The sequence below is a fragment of the Amblyomma maculatum genome, chromosome 1 (genome assembly GCF_055883805.1).
Source record: "Amblyomma maculatum isolate TAMU_Amacu chromosome 1, ASM5588380v1, whole genome shotgun sequence".
In the NCBI taxonomy this organism is placed as follows: domain Eukaryota; kingdom Metazoa; phylum Arthropoda; class Arachnida; order Ixodida; family Ixodidae; genus Amblyomma; species Amblyomma maculatum.
The window spans coordinates 452,572,896-452,594,848 of record NC_139344.1 but is presented as its reverse complement, the minus strand read 5'-3'; positions in this window follow the sequence as shown (position 1 = coordinate 452,594,848).

Genomic DNA, 21,953 nt, shown 5'->3' with positions numbered 1-21,953 from the left:
ACGCAGAATTAGGTGCATTAGGGCTCCACCCTTAGCTCCCTCTCATTTCGCGTTTACATTGGCACCCTGCGCATCATATCTTATTGTTATTGAATTACTTCTCTGTTGCAATATGCAGATCTGCCCACATTAAACAAAACAACCAGATTTCATGAACTGCGCATCAGTTTTTTTACGCCTGTCACAACCTGTTAAAAGAGCACAATGTGTATACAGAAGGAAGCCGAAAAAAGGAAGAACTCTCAGGCCTCGACATATTTGATCGGCGAACCCATCTTTAATAAACTAATCTTATTTTCCAGCCTTATATATCTTACATATATTTTACATATGTAGGTAATCAATAATTCGTAACAAATTCGTAACAAACAAAAAATGAGGATCGATGGCCAAACAAGATGGAATTCAGAATCATGTGCGCACTATTTTTCTCCATGAGAATGTTTTGAAGTCGCAGCTGAGCTCAAGTATTGGATGCCACGTATGTCAAAACATGTTCAGGTTTTTACTGTCAGCTCGAGGTTACCCGCCGCTGCGAATTCATGGTCATTCATATGTCATACTGTCTGCCATTCCTGCTCAGTTTGACAGTTTTACTTTATTTTCGCTTTTCTCTTTGTGTATGGGGGTAGTGTTAAATAGCTTTCATTGCACAACAAGAGAGATGCAACCCGTCCCACTCCCTTAGAGACATAGACGTTAAGTAGTGTCCCTAGTGAGTGACTTTATTGCTCTAAACCGCCGTCCTGGCTCTCTGGAACAGAGCGCTTTGGGGCTTGAAGGTCTGCGCCGCCATGCAGGACCGCCACCGGTTCCTTTCGTTTAGAGTTGGCGTTAGTTTTTAAGGCTGAATTCCGCTAGAAGGCCTATACATGAGGTAGGTATCTGCTACCTCGCCACGGCGCTGTCGTCTGCCGGTGGCCTATGTGGGGTCAAATATTTACAGTTGGCGGACATAAAATCGTGTTTGCGGAGCGTACCGGGAACACACTTTAATTTACCTTACCGAGAATCTTAGATGGCATAGGTCTCATAATGCCGTAATCTAGAATTTTTCAAAATATGGTGCGGTATTGCCACTCATGCTGATCTGTTTAGTCTGTAGGAAGTGTACAGAAGATGAGTGTCTAGGCAGCCACATTTGCGACCTCATATCTCGTTTTACCCTGGGGACAAGAACTCTGGACAATTTGTTTTGCCGAAGCATTGATTTTCTCATACTTCAGCGGACATTCTTTGCCAGAAGCAAAAGGTGCGAGCAAACAGCTGTCGCATCTGTGGCACGCCCCTCGCCATTACTTAATGATAGGTTTGAAAGAAGGGCTGGAAGCAGCCAAGGTCATGTCCACTTCCTCCGCCTATTTAAGGCAAATCGTTCTAAGGGGACTGAACAAGTGTATTTTGCGGAGCTAGTTAGTGCATGGCACATTCAAATAAATTGGCAACAATTACGTCAATTCCTAATGCGAAATTTTAGCCCCGCATCAGTGCTTTCAGGATTTCAACAGGCTGAGGCGAAGAATTCGAGCAAGGCATGTATGTACAGCCGTGAGCAGAAGTAGTATACTCCACGCGCTGCGAGAAAACTGCCCACCAGATATTTCTGACAGAGAAGCAATTATTTCTCAGATGTGCATACGGTACCCTCCTTGATATACTTGCCATCTTGTCCAATCAAGTTTGTCTGGCACATTTTTTTATACAGAAAAAACGCAATCGTTGCGGCGCGCGTGCAGTATGCTATTTTTGCTCACAGGTGTACAATTAGAGCCTTTTTATTTTTCACGTATATTTCTTTACAAAACACTCCACTAAAGGTTCTTGACTGTCATGAAGAAAGCTTTGTGGTAGGAAAAGTAGGTGGATATATGCTCGACATGCTTCACAAATGCTTGGCTCTCAAAGACGAGAACTATGCAAGTATTTCGTGAGGTTTTCATAGCCGTGGAGGCGCTACGAGCGAGTGGAATGGGATGTTGTCTCTAATATATGGTAAGAAATTCCTGTTCGTCTGTAAATCTACATTAAGGTCCCCCACCAATAACAATAATATAAATTGATGGGCAGTTAATGCGAGTCGTAAGAAGTGCACGACGCAGTCTTCGATGACAGCTACTGCCAGTAACCCATTGGTCTGCTTTGCGGCTCACTGTTAACCAGTTTCATCTGACGCGGCAGACATTTCGATCGGTATTGCAGATAGAGCAGTACGCAAGTAGGAAATTGCCGACAATTACTTTACTCGACACGTGGCTCGATGCGTTACCTAGATGCGCTCGATGCGTTGCCTGGTTCGTGGCTCAGAAAGAACTGGAAGAGAAGGCCATTCAGAGTGGCGAACGGCGGCGACTCTGCGTTTCGGCTCAGGTGATGCTGGCTTTGCATCGAACACATTTGGCTGAACGCATCAAATTTTACCGGCGTTCTAGGCAGAATCCACTTTTATGTCCGGAGCACGCGATACCGGCAGATGCTTTCCTGCTCCACTCAGCCAACCCTTCGCTGCGGTTTGCGCATTATCAACTTAATGCACCGTCATAATTGTTAATATCGTTGTCATTATCACTAATATTAGCGTCATTGATATCGTGTCATCATCCTGACGGTAGACAAGTAGGAGGGAGAAGAAAAGTAGGGCGGAAGGCAGGTATGTTAGACAAGTAGAATTCTGACATGAGTTTGATGGTCCATGCGTAACGCATGTGGTAAAGGCACTCGGCTGGGGTCCAAAGAATGAAGTTTCGATCGCTAGTGGAGACAGGATTTGATTGTTTTATTTAGGTATGAAGCTCGTTATGAGGGAAAATTCCGATGGTGACACCATGAAACGCAGGAACGAGAATAAAAGAGCTGCGCTACAAAACCGGTGTTTCTTCGACGTTTTAAGGATAGCCCACCCAATTATCCGTGTTGATGTACTGCTGCAAACATATGCCACCCTATGCGGTTTAGACCAGCCGTTTTTACCTAGTGTACCGCGTCTTTTACGCCATAAGGCACGTGTCATACGCTGTTCCACCCTCAACCTCTCTATCTATTACCGTGAAAATAAGGTGCACTAATGCGGTGGGGTGCCATTCTTTAGGTACCAGTACTCCCTCCTTATATGTACGCTGTGTTGTATATGCAACTTGTCAAATAGCGCCTGTTGTCGGCGTGCAACGCAAACTGTACCCTTATCATATTCACCAGATGAGCAGGGATGTTGTAGTAGTAGTAATAGTAGTAGGCGTTACTTATTGAAATAATAACAAATGAAAATACAACTTTTTTTGCCCCCACGGTAGCTGCTATCCTAACTCCTGAAGCACGAAAACTTAGGCGGCCGAGACGAAGAGGGAGCGAAGAGAAAAGAAGGGGAAATAAAAATTGAGTAAGTGAATGACAGAAATGACAAGGGAGAACACATTGCAATATATACCTATAAAGCATTAAAGCATTATGCTGCAGTGAATGGTAGTAAGGATGTTCAAAGGCAGCCCATAACTGCGTTAAAATGCAGGGGCGGCTGTACTGAGCCATGGGCTCGGGCATACCTCTGGTGTTCATGTGATGGAGTTCACATTACCCGTTCGCCAATACAGTGTGGCTTTGTCCGTAAGAAACTCTTTGAGGGGACTAAAGGTATTGGAACTATGGTTTCTGGCACTAAGGTGAACTTATATGACTGCGTTTCACATTGGCAGAAGCACCTTTGAGATCGAGAGCTGGTACTACTCTGTCATTGTAAGTGATGAAGATGGGTTCTAGGAATTACCTGTGCAACTGCAACTGTGGGACATGTGCCAATATGAGGGATCTGAAGCCAAATGAAGGGAACGCTATACCGTGACCGAAACGCTAGCGGTAAAAGGAGATATAAATACTACCTTAGCGCTGGAAAATAAAACTGCTGCTACCACAGGCGGACCAATTGTTTCAATTCACTTACGCCGGCAGCAATTTCTCTCGCACGGCAGGCGAGCAGAAGCTCAGGCATGGTGCTAGGGACCAAGGAAGACACACACAGCGGCTAGGCGGACAGGACAAACCGCTACCCGCCCTGTGTGTCCTCCTTGTGCGGTAGCACCATGCCTGAATTCGTTCGCCAACTAGCCAAGTTAAGAGCATGGGCAGAAGCTGATGACCGAAGGGATAGCGACAGGTCATTTCATCTTGCGGGTGCCTACACATGCCTGAGTCATATTATCAGGCGGTACTGACGATGCCACATACAACAGAGAGACTTGTAACGCATTGAAATGAACTAGTTATTGAACTGACTTTCACCCGCAAAAGAATTGAACAAAATGTCAGCAGCGATAGCAGGAAATGCGATCGTCGGTCGTCAAAGTACTAATGCATGTTGCACTCTACCGCGCTCAATTTACGTCTGTGAAGAATCATCAACGTAAACACAAAATAGATGCCAAGAACACCCTGGAACATTGTAGAAAGAGACGCGATACATCTCGACAAATGTTTTGCGACAAATGAAAGAATACATCCACGTCCCTTCGTCACTGAGCATTAAAATGATGTTGCGTTACAATCATAGTGAAAAGGCCACACGCCGGCGGCTGTTGAAAACAACAAATAAAGCTTCTGTAGGGTGTGTTTATTCAGGTGGATATAGCCGCTCAGGAGGAACTCGCAGCGGAGCGTCCGGAGTGGCGAAACCGCAAGGCAGCGACCAACTTCTTCATCCTCGAGCGCGCCAGCACGCGATGCATGGCAGTGGCTATGAAGACGATGTTTACCACACTACATTTTCCCCCCGGGTAAAGAAGGAGCCATCCTGGCGACGTATGGAGCCGACAGATCAGACGGATCGTAGTATGGCTTGATTCGGTTCACATGAACTGTTTCGCGTCCACGGCGACGCAAGTCCTCAGAGGGCGTAACAGGCTCAACTACGTAGTTGACAGGAGATGTTTTTGAAGGACTCGGTATGGACCATGGTATCGAGCAAGAAGCTTCTTTGAATGGCCGGTAGTTGTGGCAGGGACCCAGAGCCATACCAGGCAGTTAGGTGCATATGTAGAAGGCTCGCCGGTGTCGCGATGGTGTTTTTGTTGCCACTGGTTTTCCGTTGTAAGCGAACGGGCGAGCTGGCGGCATTCTTCTGCGTACTGGGCGGCGTCCGAGAGTGGCGTAGATTCAGAGACATCATGGCGGTAGGGAAAGAGAGCTTCCATTGTACAGGTTGGCTCACGCCCGTAAAGAAGAAAGGAGGGAGAGAATCCAGTGGTGGTCTGCATCGCAGTATTGTACGGGTAGGTTACGAAGGGAAGAACTTGGTCCCAGTTGGAATGAGCGCCGTTGACGTACATGGCCAGCATGTCACTTAGAGTACGGTTGAAGCGCTCGGTCAGGCCATTCGTCTGAGGGTGGTAAGAAGTTGCGGTGCGGTGAATGATGCGGCATTCTTTCAGTAGGGCCTAAAGAGCTTCGGACAAGAAAACGCGTCCGCGGTCACTGAGCAGTTCCTTCGGAGTCCCGTGGCGAAGAATCAAGTTGTTGAGAAGGAACAAAGCAACGTCTCTTGCGGAGGCAGAGGGTAACGGTGATGTTTTAGTGTAGCGAGTAAGATGGTCTACTGCCACGATAATCCACCGGTTTCCAGCGGAAGTAGTAGGAAGAGGGCCATAGAGATCTATGCCAACGCGGTCAAACGGACGAGCAGGGCAGGGTAACGGCTGCAACGAAACAGGGGACTTCTGTGGAGTTTTTTGGCGTTGACAAGATTCCCAAGCGCGCACAAAATGTCGTACAAAGCGGTACATTCCACGCCAGTAAAACCGCAGACGTAGGCGCGTATAGGTTTTCAATACGCTACCGTGGGCACACTGTGAGTCACCATGGTACGCAACACAAATGTCGGCGCGGAGATGACGCGAGATGACTAAAAGCCACTTCCGTCCATCAAGCAAATAATGGCGGCGATAGAGAAGATCGTCACGAATGGAGAAGTGGTGGGCTTGCCGGACAAGCGCTTTGGATGAATGACCGGGAGTAGAACTTGATAGAAGATGCAAAAGTTCACTGATCCACGGATCATTCCGCTGCTCGGTAACCATGTCGACAGTGGAAAGAGTCAACAAATCGTAAGCACAGAGGTGCTCAGACGAGTATCACTAGGCAATGGCGAGCGGGAAAGAGCATTCGCGTCCGTATGCTTCAGGCCTGATCAATAAATGACATGGATGTCATACTCCTGGAGACGGAGAGCCCAGCGAGGAAGGCGACCGGATGGGTCTTTCAGAGAGGCCAGCCAGCGCAAAGCGTGGTGATCGGTCACAACGTAAAACGGTCGGTCATACACATAGGGACGAAATTTTCCGATGGCCCAAATAATGGCTAAACAGTCCCTTTCTGTGACTGAATAATTGGACTCTGCTTTTGTCAATGTTCGGCTGGCGTATGCCACAACATACTCGCTGTAACCAGGCTTACGTTGGGTAAGGACGGCACCAAGCCCAATACCGCTGGCGTCAGTGTGAATCTCCGTATGTGCATTCGGATCAAAGTGGAGTAGAATGGGAGGCGAAACGAAAAGGCGGCGTAAAGTGTCGAAGGCTTTATCGCAGGCCGGAGTCCAGGCTGAAAGGTCGGAGCTGCCGGCAAGAAGCTGGGTCAGAGGAGCGATGCTAGAGGCGAAGTTCAACACGAAACGCCGAAAGTAGGAGCAGAGGCCGATAAAGCTCCGGAGCTGCTTCAGAGAGGTTGGCTTCGGAAACTCTGCAACTGCGCGAAGTTTGGTGCGGTCGGGAAGAATGCCGTCCTTAGAAACTACGTGGCCTAAAATTTTCAGTTTTCGAGCGGCGAAGTGGCACTTCTTTAAATTCAACTGAAGCCCAGAGTCGGCGAGACACGTGAGAACATGCTTTAGGCGGAGAAGGTGAGAAGAAAAGTCGGCAGAAAAAACTACGATGTCATCCAGATAACAAAGACAGGTCTGCCACTTGAGTCCACGAAGAACAGTGTACATCAGGCGCTCGAAAGTAGCTGGGGCATTGCAAAGGCCAAAAGGCATAACGTTGAACTCGTATAAGCCATCAGGTGTTATAAAGGCAGTTTTCGAGCGGTCATCGTCAGCCAGCGGCACCTGCCAGTAGCCAGAGTGCAAATCCAAAGAGGAGAAATACTCGGCTCCCTGTAAACAGTCCAAGGCGTCGTCGATTCGTGGTAGAGGATAGACGTCTTTGCGCGTGATCTTGTTTAGCCTACGGTAATCGACGCAAAACTGGATGGAACTATCTTTCTTGGTGACCAAAACAACCGGAGAAGCCCATGGACTGTTTGATGGCTGTATGACGCCCCGGCGAAGCATATCGTCCACGTTATCAGCAATGACTTGGCGCTCAGAGGCCGACACGCGATAAGGACGCTGTCGTAGAGGTGCGTTTGTACCAGTGTCGATTGTGTGCGTAACGACAGACGTGCGACCAAGAGAAGTGTGAGGAAGGTCGAAGGCAGAAGTGAAGCTCCGTAGAAGGGCACAGAGCTGATCGCGTTGCGCGGCTGGAAGATCTGCATCAATAGCTTGTTGAAGAACATCGGGTAGTGTCGAAGCGGTCGCTATATCGCAAAAATTGAGAACATTAACGTCTAATGAAGTGGGCGTGGCAGGAAGAGTATTTACACGCGCGGGATCAAGTTCTTCAATACGGCCGAGACACCGCGTAGCAGGACGGATGGGCACGACAATGGATTCGATACATACATTGCACTAAGACCTTCTTCGAACTTGAGAACAGCAAATGGAAGCAGGAGGCACGGATGGCGTGAAGCGGCATCGGACGGCGTGAAGAAGACAGTCGAAGTAGTAACACTTTGACAGGAGAGTGGAACGAGGGCAGCAGAAAATGGAGGAATGTCTGTGTCATTGTCGACCATGAGTTTTGCAGACCGGGTAGGGACGTCACACAAAACAGTATCACACATAGGAAAAAAGACAACTTCCGCGCGGGCGCGGTCAATAACGGCACGATGAGTGGAAAGGAAATCGTAGCCCAGGATGATGTCGTGTGAGCAGTGAGCCAGTACAATAAACTCGATGGTGCATAAGACGTTTTCGATGAGAACACGGGCCGTGCACGCTGCTGAGGGATGAATGCGCTGGGATGCAGCGGTGCGAAGCGAAAAGTCGGGTAGTGCGGTGGTCACCTTGCGAAGACGACGGCAAAGAGTTTCAATGATGACGGATACGGCAGCACCCGTGTCAACAAGAGCGAGTATTGCGACACCGTCGACGAACACTTGTATTACGTTAGCGGGAGAAGACGGAGGACTTGAAGAGTTCGAACCAAGCGCAGTTCCTGCCCCGGGAACTGCGACTGTTAGTTTCCCTCAACTGCGCCGGTAGAACGTCGGGGAAGTGGAGAGGGGAACGGCGACGAGGGGAAGATGATCGGCGAGAGGTATACGTTTGACTGTCCCGAGAAACGAAGTCGGAACCGGGTTGAGTTCTGGGCGAGGGCTGGTCGGCGTCGTACGAGGCGTTCCAGGGGTCAGGGCGAGAAGGTGGAAGGCGTTGGCGGCAAAGACGGGCTACATGGCCCGGCAGCCCGCAAGAGTAGCAGATTGGCCGGTTGTCTGCGGTGCGCCAAGGGTTCGTAGGGCGTTGGCGTACCCTTGGAATAGGGACATGGAACGCCGACCCAGGCAAAGGCGAAGTATGGTTGGAAGCGGCGGTTTGATAGGAAACAGGTGCGGTTGGCATTAGCGGCCTGGCTCTGTAACTTGGGCGTACGTAAATGGTGCCATTACTTGCACCTGCACAGGGCTGGGCGGCAGCACGGGGCTGGGCGGAAGAACATCCACGATATGATCTTGCACGACACTCCGTATGGTAGGGACCAAGGATGGAGCTATGTCAGGAACAACACGACCAGTGTCTTGTAATTGAAGGACCAGAGATAGTTGACGGGCGACCTCTTCGCGAACGAAGGCTTTGATCTGTTGAATCAAAGGGCTGTGCTCCGATGGAGTAGAACCGCCCAGTGCTAGTGTAGAGATGGTGTCGTCTCTAACACCGGAGCGCCCGGTAGAAGCGCGCTGCTTTCGAAACTCGTCGTAGCTCTGGCAAAGTTTAATAAAATCACTGACGGAGGCAGGATTTTTCACCCACAGCATCTGACACGCGCCCTCGGAGGTACCTTTCAAGATGTGTGCGATCTTAGCCGCTTCGGACATTAGTGGGTCGACACGTTTGCACAGGTCAACGATGTCCTCTATATAACTTGTGAATGACTCTTCGGCATGCTGAGTGCGCTCACGCAAGCGTTGTTCTGCTCGGAGCTTGCGAGCAGCAGGACGGCCGAACACTTCCGCAAAATTCTTCCTAAATGCAAACCAAGACGGCAGGTCTGCCTCAAGGTTGTGAAACCAGAGGTTCGTCACGTCGGTCAGGTAAAAGATTACGTTACTTAGCTTGATAGTGTCGTCCCATCTATTGTAACCGCTGACACGTTCATACGCCGACAACCAGTCGTGGACGTCTTGGTCAGCCGCGCCACTGAAGAGGCATGGATCACGCTGCCGCAGAATGCCAGAACACAGTACCGTGGCTGGTAGGGGCGGCGATGTCGAGGTGGTCTCGTCCGGCATGTTGGAAGCAGTGGGCAATGTTCGGCTTCTGAGTTCCAGGGTGGATGGGAACGTACCCAGCAGCACCTGCACCAATTGTAGTGTTGTGTTTATTCAGGTGGATATAATCGCTCAGGAGGAGCTCGCAGCGGAGCGTCCGGCGTGGCGAAACAGCAAGGCAGCGACCACCTTCTTCGTCCTCGAGCGCGCCAGCACGCGATGCATGGCAGAGGCTATGAAGACGAAGTTTACCACACTACACTTTCAATGATTTGCGACAATGTGGAAGGGTGACAAAAAACCTGTATGAAAACTTCGTTTTATAATGGTGTCAGTGAAGACATTGGCATAACAAATTGGACGAGCTGAGACGGTGATAACGTATAATTGCCGACATATGACAGCTTACCCTCTAGAGGGTGTTTTCAGCAATGAGCAGGAAATGCAGTGCCTACTCGTGTTCATATTCGCATTTGACGAATAAGAATGTGTTCGACATCAGCGGCTTGAGTTCTCGTTCTTCTTCTGCATCCGCTTCTCTTTACAGTTGGTTCATTTTTATCCGCCATGAGCTCGTATGCGACCAGATCGAATTAATTAGATAAAATACTGACGACATGTTTCCCAAAGATGAAGTTTAGTGGCCATTGGCCGCTGTTTAAAATAAGATGTTCCCGAATCATCACAAGGTGTCTTTACAGAGGCCTCATGGTGAACGGGAAGCCAGAGCGCCCCTAAACATTATCTTTCCACCATAGCCAACGACCAGTAAACTTTATCAAGCTTCACTGCTCACCAAACGATATGCCTTCAAGCAAGTGACTATATGTTTCTTGTTATTGAAGCGTGATTTACATCTCAAGTTGCAATCAAGGTTTCATGTGTTATTCTTGCAATTTTGTTCATTTTGAGAGCCGTATACCTCCAATGGTTCTGATCCCCCGAAAAGGCTTTGCCTATCCACGTGCCTCTCCAATAGTTTTTCGCGAGGAATCATCTGGTAGGCTGAATGTGAAATGTTCGGGTATTGACTGATCGAGCGATTTTTTTTGACGTAACGCGACCACATTTCATCAATGAATTGACAGAAGCTAAAAACCTGGTTCGATTGTTTGATAATAATCAAATCTACAGTAGCAGTTTTAATCCACGTTCGTCAAGGTAATGCTAGGCCATAAGGTATGTTCATATGCCTTGGATAAAGCCAGGCTTTTTTAAATACATCCGGCGGTCATTCACATGATGTGGTAGACAACGAGTACTATATGCTAGCGTGCGTCGGGACCCGAAACTATAGAACCGATATACTTGCGCATCTAATTTGCATTTTGCATAACTAGCTTTATTCTTCTGATGAGAATAGAGGAGTCGCTGGAAAAAGATTTGATGTTGGGAAAGGTTGAGGGTCGCCGGAGAAGGGGTAGGCAGCGAACGCGATGGTTAGATGGGATTCTCGAGGCATTGCAGATGAAGCTATGTGATGTTAAGAAGATAGTAAGAGACCGGAAAGCGTGGCGTGACATGGTCCATAGAGTCACGAAGAGTCAGACACGACTGAACGCCTGAACTGAACTGAGCTTTATTATGCTGTCTTTATTTACCACGTCATCCAAGATTTAGAAATATCGCATGAATATGGCTCCCTGAAAGCTTTAACCAGTGTTTATGTTTTGGGCCGCTAAACTTCTCTTTCAGGACTTTGTGACTTCCCATACCTCGCAAATGATGTTTAACATACTACTAACCTATCTGCATGTGCTCAAGTGTTCAATGAAAATTCACTTTCCCCACTATAGTCTATATGTTTTGATAACGCGTTTTCGAGACACCATGAACGTAAGGCTTATATGTCATCCAGGCCATTTGCATCGCGACCGGCCATCGCTCCGTGGGAAGATAAACTTAAGCCTGGTATGCAAAGAAGGTTCTCACGCAGTCGAATATTAGGACAGTTGCTGCGACGCTTTCTTAAAAACACCTACAGTGCAATTGAGCATTATAGTAGGTACTTTTATTAAATCGCAAAGGTTTAGGAAGAAAAGCATCAAACGGCGAAGCAAATTAGTTATACTGAAGAGGGGTTTATGACTGGCGTCTCTCACCTAATTGTTGACAAATTAAAGATCCCGTGTCCTCAGATAGAACGTTGTCATAGAACAGGCAGACGTTGTGACGGGCAACCACGTCTAGTTATTATTAAACAGTTGACTTTCGGGAAAATAGTATAGTAATGATGAATGTCTCTAAGCTTAAAAACTGACAATTCTGTATCAAAGATAGAGTGCGCTCTATCCGTCAAAATCTTCAGAATGCATCGGCTGCTTTCCGCAACAATGGTTCATCTGTCCGTTTCTATTATGACCATGCTATCATTGAGAACGTTCGCTACACATGGGATGCTCAGTCCAACGTTTTAGTGCCGGCAAATTATAAAGCCGCAAACTATGCTCGTACAGCTCCGGCACCTTCAAAAAATTGTGCACCTCCGCCGGATAACCTTCACCCTCCAGCTGATACTCCTCATTGACTGACCTCCAATCCCGACAAAAACATCACCCTTTTAAATATCAATGCAAGAAACATCGTCAATTAACCTTCGGACCTCCTTGCTCTGGTTACTATACACTCTCCACATATGCTCCGCGTCACCGAAACGTGGTTACCTGAGGGTGTTCAAGACACAAAATTCACTCCTCCTGGCTATGTTGGATTTAGAGCTGATAGGCAAACTGGGCAAGGCGGAGGCGTGGTTCTACTCTTCCGAGCCGACTTTAAAGTCACTCTTTTACCTAATTCTCCTGATACCGAGTCTGTATGGTGCAAACTCAGATTGACTAAATGTTCCATAGTAATTTGTGCCTTTTACAGACCTCCTGGCTCCAGTATCGATAACATACTTAGCCTCAACCGATTCATGTCCGAAAATACCTTTAGTCCATATAATTTTATCTGTATGGGAGATTTCAGTGCACCAAATATTCATTGGCAGTATATGCAGCCTTCTGGGAAAGAATCAAGCGTGTGTAGGGAATTGCTGACGTTTTCGTTAAATTTCGGAATCAAGCGTGTGTAGGGAATTGCGGAACTTTTCGTTTAGTTTCGGACTTACCCAGGTTGTTACTGAAGCTACTCGTAATAATGCTCTCCTGGATTTAGTTTTTCTGTCTAGTGATGTAATTACTAAATGTTAAAAATATCAAATTATTGATGGCATCTCTGATCATAAAGCAGTTTTGTCTATTTCATGCGCCATTTATAAGCCAGTTTCATGTCACTTAGTTTCGTGATTTTAACAAAGCTGAGGATCTATCCATTACTGATTATCTGTCTAAATTGTTTTGATGATTTTTTGATGCTCAGCGCTGCAAATGATATCGATGCTCTTGTTAGTTGTTTTGAGGGCATTGTTAAGACATGTACTGATCACTTTGTTCTTCTTAAAACTAAAAAGAAAAATACCAAGCTGCCTTGGATGAATCGCGATGTTTTGCACTTATCCTTGGCGTCTGAAATCAATAAGCAATCCAGACAGTATCATTCGATTTAAGCAAGCAAAAGACGAACTCGGTGTTGCTACCAAATTAACGACGGACTTCTTTTTTCGTGTTGAATTAAAAACAATTTCTAACCAGTAGTCATAGAAAGTTCTGTTCTAGTATTTTTCCTAAGGCCACTTCATCCAATACATTGCTAGAGATAATCCAATGCCCTAAAAAAATTTCAAACGCTTTCAACGCCTTTTTTTCAGTCCCTTTTTACTCATGATAACCGATTGTTGCCATTATTCACTAGTACCTCTCCTCCAATTTCTAACATTGTAGTTTGTCAAGAGGGTATTCTGAACCTAATTCTTGCCCTAGCTACTAAGAAATGTGGTGGCCATGACGCAATTCCAAATACATTTCAGTGCGGTATTCATTATGAGCTGCTCGCTATCTTCATATCATATTCAAAAATATGGCTCACCTCGAGCACTGTTCCTGCTTCTTGGAAGCTGGCGAACGTTCTTCCTCTTTTCAAACCTGGTGATAAACAATTTCTATGCAATTATAGACCCATTTCACTCGCGTACTCATCATGCAAAACGTTAGAACATATTATTCATAAACATATTTCAGAGTATTTAGAAACCTATAACATCTTGTGTAATGTTCAAATGGATTAAGGCGGGCCTTTAGCACGATAACAGAACTGTCTGAATTTGTACATGATATTTCTTCTAACTTAGGTTGTGGTGATCAAATTGATGCAATATTTATTGGCTTCTCTAAGGCTTTTGACAGTGTTAGTCATTCTAAACTCCTGTTCAAGTTAAACATTATAATAAAGAATCCATGTTTTGTTAATTAGGTATCTAATTTTCTTTCAGACCGCTCCAAAGTACGTAACACACAATTCAGGTGAATCCTATGTGGCCCCAGTTTCTTCTGGTGGGCCGCAAGTCTCTTTATTAGGCCCCTTACACTTTTTACTTTATATTAACGACCTATCGAATAATATCACATCTATGATTCGCATTTATGGTGATGATTGTGCTATTTATGACATCATTATTTGCCCTGAGGATGAATATCAACTGAACAGTTCATTACCTACATTTTCTAAATGGTGCAATAACTGGCAAATGCGTACTAATTTTCGTAAATCTGTATAGTCATGACGTTTTCTAACAGCTTCTCCTCTCCTTTTTTTCGCCTACTCATTAATAGCATATCTCTAGAAAGGTTGTGTAATTATAAATATTTGGGAGTTATCTTCAGTACCAATTTATCTTGGTCCAAGCATATTGATTACATTTGTAGCAAAGCCCTCATGAAATTAGGATATTTAAGACGTACTCTAGCCCAAGTTACAAGTGATGTGAAGTTACTAATGCGTAAATAATTATTCCGTTCCGTACTAGACTATGCATGCGTTGTATGGAACCCTCACAAACTAACTGATGCTACCAAGATCGAAAGAGCTTAAAAGAAAGCCATTCGTTTCATTTGTCACCAGGATCACCGTGATTTTTCGCCTACTTCTGCCCTTCTTTCATTACAGCTTACTACACTATCTGGTATTGTATCATTCTTGTACTGTATCATTGGTGCTAATTATCGACTTTCATGTAACAGTTACATCACTCCAGCCTCCTACTACCTCGAGATACTACCATATGCTTAATATTGTCCCCTACTTTGCTCGACATAATTAACAACAGTTTCTTCCCTCGTACCATTGCTGCTTGGAATAAGCTTCCTGGCTCACTTTGCTCCCTTCCTTTACAAACGTTCACTGATGCCATCGCACACTGCTTATTTCACACAGTTAAGTAACCTCTAGTCGTTATTAGTGTTGTTGCTTTGCTAAAATTCTGTCTTCTTACTGCTCCACTGACTGTATGTATAATTATTTTATTGTATCATTCTCATCTCCCACTCCTGCTATGGGAGTGCAGCTCCGCATGGAGCTGCCGTATGTAAAAATAAATTGGGTTTTCCGGAGAACTGGAGGCGGCGACCGGTGGCGGAAGGCGATCGTGTAACGAAGAAAAATATCTGGTCCGACGAAGGAAGCTGGAGCCTTAGGTGCGCATGACAGCTGAACGGCGAAGAACCCTGAAGCTTTCAATCGTTTGCTTCGGCGCAGTGCCTTTTTTTTTACGATACCACTAGCATACAATAAATGCTATCTTAGTTAAGGGGGAGCACAACACATAAGTGCAGGGTGTGAAATACTTGAGAAAGTGTATTAGGCATGCCTTTAACAGTATACTGGAAGTATCGTGTAAACATTTATGTCGAACAGAGAGGCTGTCATTCGGAGTAAATAATATCACCAGGAAAGTCGTGCTCATAGAATTACAGAGAAAATGAGAGAAACAAAAAATACAAAAACAATAAAAATATCGTCAATAACTAATATCGTCAAGAGAGTAATCACGCTGAGGGGGCTATTAAAGGGAGCAAAAATTTGCCGACGATTGCATTACTTTCTAAAGCAAAATTTGAGCGCACCTCCTCCGCTGTTTCACCTTTGATTGAGGCAAAGATTTCGAGCAAGGCATGTATGCACAATTACAAACGACTATTTTATTTTCACACATATTCCTTCAAGAAACACTCCACTAAGAGTTCTTGACTGTCATGAAGGAAGCTTTGTGGTTGGAAGCTTTAGCTCACAGCAATGGAAACGAAGTATCTGTCAAACTTGCTTCTTGGACACCTGAATTATGCAGTAAGGGAAGGAAGGAAGGTGGGAGTGAAAGTGGAGCTGATTACGAGCGACAACGCTGACATCGCGAAACCCAGGAACGGGCGCCAAAGAGCTGCGCTCTAAAACGTCGCATTCTATTGGTTGCTATCGTGTCCTTGGATAATGGCACATGCTTACGAGAGTGATTGACCTGATATATAAGTGTCACAAATGGGTACCACACTGTGTAATGAAATGAGCAAAGATATAAAATATACCTATATGTAGATAACAGAATAGAAAAAAAAACCGAGAAAAAACATTAATTTTGACTCAATAAAAAGAAAGGTTACAGAGAGGGAATCCTTTCCACAGGAGTTAATAAATTTGTTGACCACAGAACGAACCTTCCTGCTGCCGATACGCAGCTGTGTAGCACCAAACTATATTAAAATTTAAATAGTGAAAGCTATATATAATCTGTTAAAAAAGTTTAAAGAAATGTTTTCAGAAGTAGGCGAACTGACGAAAACCAGTTTGAAGCGGTAGCTTCACTACTAAAGGTTTTAGGCTCTCTAGGGCATTGCTGCACATGGCTTTCTAAAATCGGCCGAGATCAAACATTGTTTATAAGTTTGGAGAACAACTGCTTGGCCAGTTGCAGAATAATTGTCAAATCATTGCATAGGTCAAGCTCCTCCCAATGTCAACCAAACATTGGCCACGTGATCGACTCTGGGCTTGCTGAGGAGCCGACATGATGCGTTTACCTATTAGAGTGCGAGTTAACTTCTTCCTACACTGAGTAAATGACGGAAGGAGAGCCGGCACTCCCAGCAACAAGTTGACATGCAGTTTTCAGGGGCTAGGCCGTAACCACGCAATAGCGCAGATTGATGGGCGAGGAAAAAACATTCTAGAAAAAAAGAGCGCACCAGCACTAACACGAGAGAGGAAAGGACAAGACCCAGCGCTGACTAACCACAGATTGTTTATTCGGAGCACCTCTGTTTAGGTACAAGTGACCACTTCTGCTGACCCAAAAATCAAGAAAATAAGTTGTACGATGATGCAAGAAACTCATGTTCTTTTTTGATGTGGCGACGAACGAAGTGTTAACGCATATAGGTTCTAGTTTCGCAATCTCTGAAGCCTCAATGATATCGTATCATTGTGATATGCTACTTCACATTTCCCACCAGCGGATGAAAATCATAATCATGGGAATGAATCCCGCTGTTGCGGTAAGCATTTCTTGTCTTGTCAAAGTTTATCTTGTCGCAGTTTGTGTCTTGTCCCTTCCTCACTCTTGTTTGTGCTGGTGCGCTACTCTTTCCTAGAACGTAACGTCATGGCCATCTAAATCGATTACATAAAGGAAGTCGCGCCGGTGCGCCTGCATGAAGTTCACATCAATGTACATGTACCCTGGTAGCGAAGGCTCCATAGACGCCTATACGTTCAAAACATGGCGCCTGATGGGAATTTCAGCACCGCTTGAAGAGTGGTGGGCCACAACGATGATTGATGTCACACATACGTTTACTTTGGCACGAGTTGTAAACAAGTGTTCTTATAAAACCGCTGCGTGGTATTGACGAGCCTGCATTTTTTAAGGTTGTTACCATTCTGCGCGCGCTACCCTTTGCGATCTCAAATACTTCTAGTTTCGGCTGTTTATGTCCTTGTTTATGAGCAGTTGCTCCACAACAACGAAAGTGGTTGGCAAAAGTGGCGCCATAGACAGACGGCAACACTTCCAGACATAGACCAAGCATGCAAATTCATTATGCAAGTACTGCTGCAAGTTATCCCAGTACTACTGCAACGGGACAGTCGTGCCCGGTTGCGTGCCCAGTTCTCAACAGAGTTTACCAAGCGTACAATTATGGTTTTCATATTCATGGTTCCTAACATTAACCGTGGTTCCTAACATTAACCAAGCAATACCCCGCCGGGGTGGCGCAGTGGTTACGGCGCTCGACTACTGTTCCCAAGGACGCGGGATCAAATCCCGGCCTCGGCGGCAGCTTTTCGATGAAACCGAAAAGCAATGTGCCCGTGTGCTGTGCGATGTCAGTGCACGTCAAGGAACCCCAGGTGGTCGAAATTTCCGGAGTCCTTCACTACGGCGTCTCTCATAGCCTGAGTTGCTTTGGGACTTTAACCCCACAAAACCAAACTATTAACCAAGCAAATACAGCAATAAAGCCCAACGATAAAAAATATCTTTTGCAGAGAGAATAAAGAGTAGCGTTTTTTAAGCGACTTAATTATTTTAGTGATCACAGCCTAGGCATGGAAAAAGCTTGAAGTGTCACAAAACATGACTGGATAAATAATATGAACTGAAAACAACGCTATAACGGCTGAAATGGATATACAAATGACATGAAAATAAGTGCATCAAGATACACATTGAGCATAGAGCGCTGGGATTGCTCTTGACATTTCAATTCTTTGGCTGAAAAAATGCCGCAGTTTTCAAGGCAACAGTCCAGGCAGCTTTAGCATCAACAAACGATCTTAAATCAAGAGCTTTAGAGCATACATTGAGTTTGTGTACAACCTGCAGACCTGCTTCCGATCAGCAACCAGAATTTTAAGCAATTGAAATCCACCTAACGTATACGTATAGTACAGCTTACAGTTAGACTGACGGGAAGTAAATCAGCAGTATGTGATGAAGACGATGGTCATCTTTGCTGGAAGCTGACTAAGAAGAATCAGTCAGTGGAATTGTTACCGCGCAGATCATCATGCTGGTCTTAATCGCCCTGCTTTCTCGCCGACCTCAATGCCACCCTCGACGTGTAAATTAAACCTTCTCCCACATTTGGTGGAGGTGCGGCATGATAGCCTTGCCTCTCGCTAGAGCTTCGCACCCGCGCGCGGCCGGCAATTCGCATGGCCAAAGAAGAACACCCACCAACCGCCCCGATGACCCCGCCGGTAGTCTGCTCTGGCACCTTATGACAGTGAGTCCTTAAGCTGCTCAGTGGGACTGACGACACCGACTGTGACGACTGGCTTACTTCATACGAGCGAGTGAGTTTGTACAATAACTGGGACGATGCGAGAAAGTTAACGAACATCATCTTTTATTTGAGTTGAGTTGCCAACTTGTGGTGCTGTAACCATGAAATCGACATCACGAATTGGGACTCGGTCAAGGCGAACTTTACCACCATGTTTGGTCATCCTGCTGTATGCAATCAACGCGTCGAACAACGCCTGCACGATCGATCACAGCGGCTCGGCGAGATATTAACCAGTTACATTGAAGATGTGCTCGACCTGTACAGTCGCGTAAGCGCCCAGAGGTTCGAGGCACAAAAGATCAAGCACATCGAATATGACGCCTTTCAAATGGTAACATCCCGCGATTCGACTACTGTTGCCCAAGTTGTCAGTCTTTGCCAGAACTACGATGAGTTGTGCAAGCAGCGCCTGCTACCTCGACAGCCTTCCGCGCCTATGGAATCACTTTCTGGCCTCTCCTGTACATATGAGACCTCTTCGATGCTGCAGCAGCTCAAAGGCTTCCTCTGGGCGGAAGTTTCTCGCCAAATATTACTACTGGCCACAAACTGCGAGCTGCCATACAATTTGGCGCCCCTTCGACAGGTCATCGCCGACAGCGTGGCAGAGGCATTTCCCTCTGTCCCTCCGCCAGCGCCGATACGTCACCCCGCGCCAGCCGTTTAGCCCCTCGCATTCAACGACGTCCCTGTCACTATACTAATGGCATGCGCAGCCGCTCCTGTCGTACCTCTGACGTACGCTGCCGTCGCTGCCGGCCAAGGCCACCTAGCTACCCTTTGATGTACGCTACGTCTCAAGGGCCTGCTCGGAAATTTCTTCATGCTCCCCAGCCATTGCTTCCACCTCTTCCGCAGCTCCGCAATCTTTGGCATACAAGTGATAACTGGCCCATCTGTTACTCCTGTGGATTTCCTGGCCATATTGCCAGGTATTGCCGAAATCGCGCTCCCGATGATTTTCTACCGCGCCGAATGTCAGCTTCCTGCAGCCGCCCCGAAATCAATACGCAGTCTCTGATCCATCTGCAAGTTCCGTCGTAAATGACCATGCCACCTATTCTCCTCGCCGCTAAACTTCGCCGCGGCGCCGCTCTCTATCTCTTCAGAGACGGCCATCCCAATCTGGCTCAAGAGAAAAACTGAATGTCGCAGTTCCTTAGGCTAGAACTGCGCAACAAGCGAACAGTCTTGCAAATCTGCTTGAAGTTTTTGTTGAGGGGATTGTAGTACTGGCTCTGGTCGACACCGGAGCTGCTGCTTCTGCATTGGGTCAAGTCTTTGCCGTTCATTGCGCAAAGTGACGACACCTATTTCAGGATTCTCGCTATGCACGGCAAGTGCCCAGCCTGTAGAGCCTATAGCAGTGTACGCAGCTCGAGTCATCATTCAAGAAGTTGTGTATACGCAATAGAATTGGTCGTTTTGCCTTCCTGCTCTCATAATCTCATCTTGGGCTGAAATTGTTTGTCGCGTCATAATACAGTGATCAATTCTGCGCGTGCCGAACCAGAGTTTCTGCGTTAGACGAACCGTCGCCGGACGTTCCCTTTCCTAAACTCTTCATTGCCGAACATACTCATCTCCATTTCACTCAACTGGCCAGGTCCGAAAAATAAATTTTTCCTCCCGTAAGGCGCATTTGCAACTGCCACAAAACCGAAAACCAACATTTCAGATTCACTAGGGCGGCAAGAAGGTTAGAAAAATCAAATTTTGTATAAAAACACAACTTTACACAAACTTCCAATTACCACCATGGTGAAGGAAGAGATTTGCAGTTTCGTTTCCATTCCGATGCTTGACTATCTAAGCACACTGTTTACATAGACGGCAAGCAGTAGTCGCTGGCAATCATGTAGTGGTTCTGCATGCTTAAGGCAAGCATGGGCTTAGACGAAAATTAGACTCAAAACCAACCTGCCACGGCGAGTTCACTGAAGGGTAGATGCTTGGCTGTGTTGGTTCATGATATAAAAAGAAAGCAGCATAGCACGAAAAGACAAGGCCAAATGGTCGAGACACACAGTGCTAACTTTCAACAAATGTTTATTTTAGTAAAGAAAGGTTTTTACACCTTCATATAACAGTGGACGATCAGGCATGCACTAGCAAAGCGTATTTGACAGATGCACAAGTTCCCTTGACAAAAGTGTGACTAAAGGGCTGCTTGAATAATTTTATTTTAAAAGGAACAAATCATTGTGCTTCAATTATTTTACATGTTAACCTGTTTTATGCACTTTTAAAACCACACGCTTTCTGACATGGAGAATGCACCTCACAAATGACAGTGGGTCGACAAAATTTTCCAGCACATGCTCTGAACGTCCAGCGTATGGTCTCGAAGCTTATCATTCAGGCATTTGTCAATGTCAATTTGTCCTCCATATTGCTTGCCACAGGAGAGATTCATTTGATAGGGAACATTTGCAGTGCAATAGACAAAATTTTCCCTAAGCTTCCTTGTAAAGCCTTATCGAGTTCTGAAAACATTTTTATGCACAGACGACAAACTTATTAGGAGCCGAAAAGCCTGCTCTACTGCTAGATCACTGCACTATTCTCTTTTAAGCCCAGCAAACCAGCGGCGGAGTGTTTTTTTTTCTTTTTGGCTTCTAATAAGTAGAGTAATCTGTGAACAAAAACTTTTTCAAAACTCAATAACGCAGTCAGCTGCGTAAATACGCTTGGAGAAAAATTGTTACTGGCACTGAAAATGTTGCCGATTAAATTTCTCTCCCTCCTGTGGTAAACATTACCTAAGACAAGTGGGCAGACGCTTGCGTGATAAGCTTTGGGACCTTAGGCTGGGTGTTAAGAGCATATGCGGGAAAGGTTTGTTGACTACTTCCATGTGTGCGAATCCATTCCCTATCTCAGAAAGCGCGTGGTTTTAAAAGTGCATATAAACAGGTAGCACATGAAATAATTGAAGCTCAGTGGATTGTCCCTTTTCAAAAAAAAAATTATGCAAGCAGTCCTTCGGTCGCACTGTTGCCAAGGGAACTTGTGTATCTGTGAGATACGCTTTGCTAATGCCGGCCTGATGGTCGACTGGGATATGAAGGCATAAAAGCCTTTCTTTACTAAAATAAATATTTGTAGCACTGTGCGCCTCCTTCATGTGTCCACGTCTTTTTGAGCGTCATAAGAAATGTAGAT